The 7,929-nt window shown below is 35.2% G+C and overlaps 1 pseudogene; it reads right to left on the bottom strand.

Annotated features, from left to right (window-relative positions):
• Positions 1–1,543: 1,543 nt before the first annotated feature.
• LOC136852035 (gastrula zinc finger protein XlCGF57.1-like) overlaps positions 1,544–7,929 on the bottom strand; it is a 36,836-nt pseudogene continuing 30,450 nt past the window's right edge.

The raw sequence follows: 7,929 nt of genomic DNA, 5'->3' as shown, positions 1-7,929 counted from the left end.
ATGAAAAAAGTGAAGAATTCTTAGCATCGTAAGATTGGATCGACGAATGTCAAGACTGTCATAACCCAGGGACTCCCTGTACTGTACACGGTAACACTGAAAACTGATCAAGTTGACAATACAAGACTTCCCATGCTGAGGAGTTACATAAGGTCTCTAGTGCTTCCATACCAGACACACACGCTCACTTTCTGCACTGATCAGCTACATAAGATACATACCATCACTAGGGCTTACATACAAGACATGCACAACAGTCACTGGTTTCTTTAGTTAATGGACTGAGTGAGGACTTATGAAATAAATGTCCAAGAAAGGACCTTATGTTGTAATGGTGTATGGTCACTTTGATGGCAGTTACATTTTACCTGTATTTAGTGAGGGCTGGCAGTCAATCCTTTTTTTTTTCTTTGCTAAGAGAGACTTCCTACTATGCTGAACTATCCTGCAAGACTCATATTGCTTCTGGAAGTCATATAGATTTTTAATTACTGTTATTTCATTGTTTGGCATTTATCAGAGATTCATTCTTTACTTGGAGTTGTTAACTTGCTTTCAAGCAGTTTGTGATATGTATTAAATAAGTTGTAGTGTGGATGTGGCCAAGATTAATTTTATAGGTACCAAATGCTTTCTCACAATCCTGACATGTAGGTAAACCCCTCGTTAATCCATATTTGCAAAAAGCTAGAATGGAGCACTCCAACATTTATATATATATATATATATATATATATATACATATATATATAAATATATATATATATATATATATATATATATATATACAGTATATATATATATATATATATATATATATATATATATATATATATATATATATTATATATATTATATATATATATATATAATATATATATATATATTATATATATATAAATATTATATATATATATATATATATATATATATATATATATATATATATATAACCGTGTGTGTGAGGACAATCATTTGCCAACTGATCTCTTGGTGGGTTGTTACCTCCTTTCCTGTAAGCTGTTTTTCTTTGTGGAAGGGGCTGACGTTTGTCTCGGCGACTTTGACAGCGTCAGTCAGGTCCAGGGCAGCAGCAAGTCAGGTTCTTTGGAGCAGAGAATCGGTTTCTCGGCAGCAGAGCAGCAGGGAGTCCTCTGGATGGGTGACAGGTATTGCTGCCCTGTTGTCTTCGGCGGGAGGTGGAGGACCTCTTCGTCTGTTAGTGTGAAGTCTTCCCTGATGGCAGCATGAGGAAGTTTCAATGGCTCAACCGTTGTTGGTCATCTGTGTGAGGATTTGTTCCTTCGACGACTCGATCGGGGTTATCTGCTTTGTGGATGTGTTCCTTTTCCGCAGCCAGTGGCTGTCTTGATGCCTCAACCGTGTTTAAGTCCATTTGTCTGCATCCTCGTTGGGGGGTGAATTTAATTACTCCTCTTGGAGTTTGTCTGTTTTTGTGGTGTGCTGCTTGGGTGGTATTTATTTTACTGCTCTTGATGTATTTATTATGCTGCTTGGTTTTGTATTTACGCTGTAACATTTATTTTACTGCTCATGTATTATTTATTATGTTGACTGTTTTTTTTTTATTTTATGCTGCTAGTGTATTATTTATGGTATTATGCTGTCTGTGAATTGCTTATTGAACTGTTTAAGATTTAATTACATGAGTTTTATGTTGCTCCTGTTATTTGAAATGTTTATTTAATTGGTCATTTTAAGTGTTTCCTCTCCTGAACCTGACTCCCTTGTATATAATGTAAATTATTATGTACAATAAATTAACCTAAGGCTGAACTTTGTGGTTTTGTTCTGCGCCTTCTTTGCTTGTCACCTTTCGTCAGTCATTCCAGCCCAATTGCTTGTTTTTTTTTTTGAACCTGCTGGTCTCTGATATATATATATACATATACTATTATAATATGTGAATATTCTGTGAAAGTAATATGCGTTCTGTATTTTGATGTGATTTTTTCTCTCAGATGTCTCATGTGTTGTGAAGTGTAATGAGGTGACTTTGTAATGTATGTATTGTTGTGCAATGCTTATAAATGTTATATATTCTTTAACGTTCGTAATATTCCATGTTTCGTGGGAGTTAGAAGTTTCAGATCCTGTGAAAAGAGTTGTTTTTGGGACCAGATCAGATAAGTACATCCTGTTTACACAGAAGTGCTTAGCCGTCCAGGGAAATGGGTAAGCGAGGGCAGGCACTCATGTTACCTTTGATTAGGGATGACAGGTCTTAGCTGAGACTCATTCAAAGGCCTGTGTCTGTTTACACAAGTGTACAAGCAGGAAGTTAACTGCCAATCATTTAGATAAAGAGCAAACCTATTTCCTTTCCAAGCCAAAGAATAAGTCCAAGAATACTCTGTTTATTCTATAGAAGAAGGAATTCTGTAATCTGTTTATTCTAGTGTAGAAGAAGGAATTCAGTTTATTCTAAGATTTTTCCAGTGTAGCCTCCTTCTTTAAATGACTATCTGGCAACCCAGGTTTGTAGTTATAACATATGATGTGGACCAAAATTAGTTAGTCAGGAAAGGAATCTGGTAGCAGTAAGATCTCTCTCTCTCTACTCATCCTTAAATAGAAGGTTGTGAGATTTGGGTCACTCTCCCCTGAAATATAAAAATTTTGAGAATGGTTTAAAATATTTGTGTTATACAGACTTTGTGTAAAAAGTGTAATTTGTTGATGAGAAAGGAGTGTGTAGTAGTGTACAAAAGGAGTGAGGTAATGTGCTATTTACTTGTTTTGTACCATGTTAAAACTGGAGTGGTTTTGGTAAAAAGTTAATTAGTGATTTTGGTAAGAGGTGAGTATGATCTTTTAAAAAGTGGAGATAATCTTTTTGAGAGACAGATATAATCTTGAAACAGACTTTGTCTTAGTGAAATTGCTGTTGGTGTATTTTCTGCTGCATATTAATTTTTAATGTCTTTGTTTTCATATAATTCATATATGCTCATATGTTTATAATTTCAATGTTACCCAAAATTATGTGTTGACACTTTAACATTGGACCACTTCTGAAAACAAAGAAAGGACATCAATACCTGTTGACATTAATGTGTCCAGTAACAAGGTATCCTGAGGCGATTCCTGTAAGAAGTATAAGTGCACAGGTAATTGCTGAGAAGTTGGTGGAATTTTGCTCCAAGTTTGGAATTCCAGAAATGGTACAAAGTGATAGAGGAATGAACTTTACTTCAAAATTATTCCAGGATGTGATGAACTTGTTAGGAGTGAAACAACAGTTATCTACCGCTTACCATCCAGAGACTCAAGGAGCGTTGGAAAGGTTCCATCAGACTTTGAAAAGTATGTTAACCAAGTACTGTAATGATTCAGGAAGAGAATGGGATGCTGGTTTACCTTTAATGTTATTTGAAGTTAGGAACGCTTATCAAGAAAGCACGGGACGTTCACCAAACAAAATGGTTTTTGGTTGAGATGTGAGAGGTCTGTTGAAAATTCTGGAAGAAAATTGGGAAGAAAATCAAGAGGAAGTCCAAGGAGAATATGTGAAGGACTTAAGGAAAAGGTTAAGAGAAATTAGAAAATTCTCTTTAGAAAATTTGAAAATCAGTCAAGAGAAAATGAAAAGGAGGTACGATGCTAAGACTAAGCTAAGAAATTTTAGTGTTGGACAGCAAGTTCTAGTGTTCTTACCAATGAAAAGATTTCCCCTTACAAATAAATTTCAAGGTCCTTATAGCATAATAGGAAGTTAAGTGATCGAACTCATGTGATTGAAACACCAGGGGGAAGGAAATGACAGAGGGTTAAGTATACCTTAGTTTAACCAGACCACTGAGGAGCCGATTAACAGCTCTCCTAGAGAGGGCTGGTCCCAAGGATTAGATTTATTTTACGTGGCTAAGAACCAATTGGTTACCTAGCAACCAGACCTACAGCTTATTGTGGAATCCGAACCACATAAGAACGAGAAATGAATTTCTATCACCAGAAATAAATTCCTCTAATTCTTCATTGGCCGGCCGAAAGATTTGAACGCGGGCCCAGCAGAGTGCTCGCAGAGAACGGTACTGACCAGTGCAACGATGAACTTAAGACAGAGGGTGATTACAGAGGCAGTCCTAGTGGGTTAGCCAAGCATTAATTTTTGTTTATTTTGTATGCCGATTGCACCTAATGGTGAAAAGATGTAAGCTAACTTTAACAGCAGGTAAGATTCATTCCATATACCGTAATTGACATTTTAAATCCGTGAAGTTTTTTTTTACCATATCCACAAATTTCCAATCTCCACAAGAGTCTTGGATATATTACGGCAGATAATTGAGGGTTTGCTGTAAATGGCTACTTTCCAGTATGAATTCTCACATGAATTATAAGATGTTTCCTGGAGTAAGCTTTCCAACATTCTTTCACATGAATGGCTTCTTTCAAGTATGAATACTCATGTCTTATAAGAGTAATTTTAGTGAAAAAAAAAACCTTCCCATATTTCCTTGCACATAAAAGGCTTTTCTCCAGTATGGCTTATCTATGTCTTGTAAGATGATGTTTCCTTGAAAATACTTTCAAGTATGAATTCTCATATGAAATGTAAGACCTGTTTTCTGGGAAAATGCTTTCCCACATTCCTTGCACATGAATGGCTTCTCTCCAGTATGCAGTGCCATATGATTTGTAAGATGTGCTTTCCGGGAAAATGCTTTCCCACATTCCTTGCACATGAATGGCTTCTCTCCAGTATGAATTCTCATATGACATGTAAGATCTGGTTTCTGGGAAAATACTTTCCCACATTCCTTGCACATGAATGGCTTCTCTCCAGTATGAATTCTCATATGACGTGTAAGATCTTGTTTCCTGGAAAATGCTTTCCCACATTCCTTGCACATGAATGACTTCTCTCCAGTATGACTTCTCATATGACCTTTAAGAACTGTTTCTGGGAAAATGCTTTCCCACATTCCTTGCACATGAATGGCTTCTCTCCTGTATGAATTCTCATATGACGTGTAAGATTTGGTTTCTGGGAAAATACTTTCCCACATACCTTGCATATAAATGGCTTCTCTCCAGTATGAATTCTCATATGGTCTGCAAGACGATATTTTCTGAAAAATGATTTCCCACATTCCTTGCACATGAAAGGCTTCTCTCCAGTATGAATTCTCATATGATCTGTAAGACAATCTTTTCTGGAAAATGCTTTCCCACATTCCTTGCACATGAATGGCTTCTCTCCAGTATGTAGTGTCATATGATTTGTAAGATGTAGTTTCTGGGAAAATGCTTTCCCACATTCCTTGCACATGAATGGCTTCTCTCCAGTATGAATTCTCATATGAACTGTAAGATTTGGTTTATGGGAAAATGCTTTCCCACATTCATTACATATGAATGTTTTCTCTCTGGTAGGATTTGTGATATGACTTGTAAGATTAATTTCCTTGTAAAATGCTTTCTCACAGTCAGTGGATCTGAAAGGCTTCTCTCCATTCTGACTATTCCTTCTTCCTTGTTTTACTTTCTTTTTGCAAGTTAGTGGATCTTTTTCATTCACTACTGAATTCATTTCATAAGAATATTCATCATCTTCATTTGACTCACAGAATACCTCTGGCTCTTTTTTGATGTCTATCAATGGATCCAGAGACAAAGAGTCATCATTACTGGTTTCACTAAAGGCAGCCATGTTGCTGTTTTCTTGATTTATGGAAGGTAGTGATAATGCACCTTCAGTTTCACTTTTCATAGGAAATTCTAAAGAATGTTCTGGATTCATTCTTGGCATGTGTCCTTCAACATTCAAAGCATTTTTTTCCCGATATGCTACAGTTGGTGAACCTTTTTCAATCACTGCCGAATTCCTTTTATATGAAAATTCATCATCTTCATTAGACTCACAGAATACCTCTGGCTCTATTTTGATGTCCATCAATGGATCCAGAGACAAAGAGTCATCATTACTGGTTTCACTAAAGGCAGCCATGTTGCTGTTTTCTTGCTTTATGGAAGGTAGTGATAATGCACCTTCAGTTTCACTTTTCAAAGGAAATTCTAAAGAATGTTCTGGATTCATTTTAACCTTTTGTTCGTCAATGTTCACAATATCTTTTCCCCAATAAGCTACAGGTTGATATTACTCTACTACTGCTTTAAACACTTCTCCAAACAAAATGAATCACATTAAAATACATCGACCTCGTTATATTTTCAGTGAATACATAATACCATGCAAGAATGATACATAACCCTGTTCTGTAATGACAATGTGTTCAATTGACAATTCTTAACACAAAACTGCTTACAAATGATTATCCAATATATCTGTTATAAATCAAATACTACAATATCTTGAAGGACTACAACCAGATTTCACTGGTGATGTATGAATCTAATATTCAGAACAGATTTTATTTGTTGCTGTAATTTGTAAAGTAGGTGTACAATAAGTCACTGTTGTATCTTACACTTAGGAGCTGCTATTGGTAATGTTACAAGTAGTACCATCAAACACACAAGCATTCTCCAAATCTTGATGCTGCTCAAAACTGACAAAGGAAGGAAGGTTCTTCTGAGGGAGAATCTGAAATCAAAGAATGCAACAGTTAGGAAACATAATGCCACAACTGAAGCAAAATGACATTTCTATAATAAAATTAAGTTTTATATAAACTTACCAAAAAATTACTTAGCTAGCGATTATGCTTGCACAGCATCCTAAATTTAATTATTATTATTATAATTATTAAAGTAGTTTAACCAGATCACTGAGGTGACTTTCAGCTCTCATAAGGCTGGGCCGAAGGATTAGAGTAAAATACTAGGTCCAGGCCTGAGGCCAAGCACTAGGACCCAATAGATCATTCGGCACAATGATGAATGACTGAAACACATACATACAATAAATACATTTACTCAGACTTCCTTACATACATACTAAGAAAGTATATTAAAATTCAGAATATAAATTAAGCAACATTTTAAAATTTTGCCCTTTTTTTTAATTCCACAAATGTTTTTTAAAAGGGTTTTCGTGCTTTTATTATTTACTTATTTTTATAAATTATTTTATTAAATAAATTACAGTTCCTCAAGAACATCAATATTGGAACAACCAAAAATGTAAAAGATTCTGACAAAATTTCTTTCATTGATCTATTTCCAAAAGTTGACATTCGTTGTTGGTCATACTTTGGACACTCACATAACACGTCTGACTGTTATTATTACCCTGCACTCTGAGCACTCGGGAGCCAGGCCATGTGGGCTGCTCGTTAAGTGCTCATGTGTCAGACGAGTATGGCCTATTCTGAGACGTGTTAAAATTACTTGTGCGTGTCTCTCTCTCTCTCTCTCTCTGATATGATGAACTCCATTTTTTAACATTAGGTTTTATTTCTTTCAATTTATTACTTTCAGGTTCTTCATCCTATATATATTGCCATTTATTTATGATACCCATTTATTATGTGACACATAATCAAACAGGGACATTCACATTTGATCTTGTCATGTGGGTTGCTTCTTTGGCTGCTTTGAAAACGTCTTCTTGAGTTTCCTTAGATCCCTACATGGGCAGGGATCCAACATATTTCTACATTTTTCCATTCTTATATAAGTTATGGAGATATAATTTAATTTGTAGTACTATATTATTTTTTGATCTGTAACTCTGAATAGCTTCTATAGCACTTCTCGAGTCTCTAAAAATCACAAAATTATTGAATGATGATTCTTTAATTATTTTTATAGCTGATGCAATTCCATACAATTCTGCTGTAAATACGGAAGCATTATTAAGAAGAGAGAACTGATAAGTTTTGTCTTGGGATACTGCAGCATATCCCACTCTGTGTTCTGATTTAGATCCATCTGAATATATTGTGTAATATATTCTGATGGAATCTGTGGTCTAGCCCTTAAAGAATAGTTCTGATAACT

This window comes from Macrobrachium rosenbergii, chromosome 24, assembly GCF_040412425.1.
Source record: "Macrobrachium rosenbergii isolate ZJJX-2024 chromosome 24, ASM4041242v1, whole genome shotgun sequence".
Taxonomy (NCBI): domain Eukaryota; kingdom Metazoa; phylum Arthropoda; class Malacostraca; order Decapoda; family Palaemonidae; genus Macrobrachium; species Macrobrachium rosenbergii.
The sequence above is the reverse complement of the archived record's forward strand: the minus strand, read 5'-3'. Positions and strand labels throughout refer to the sequence as shown.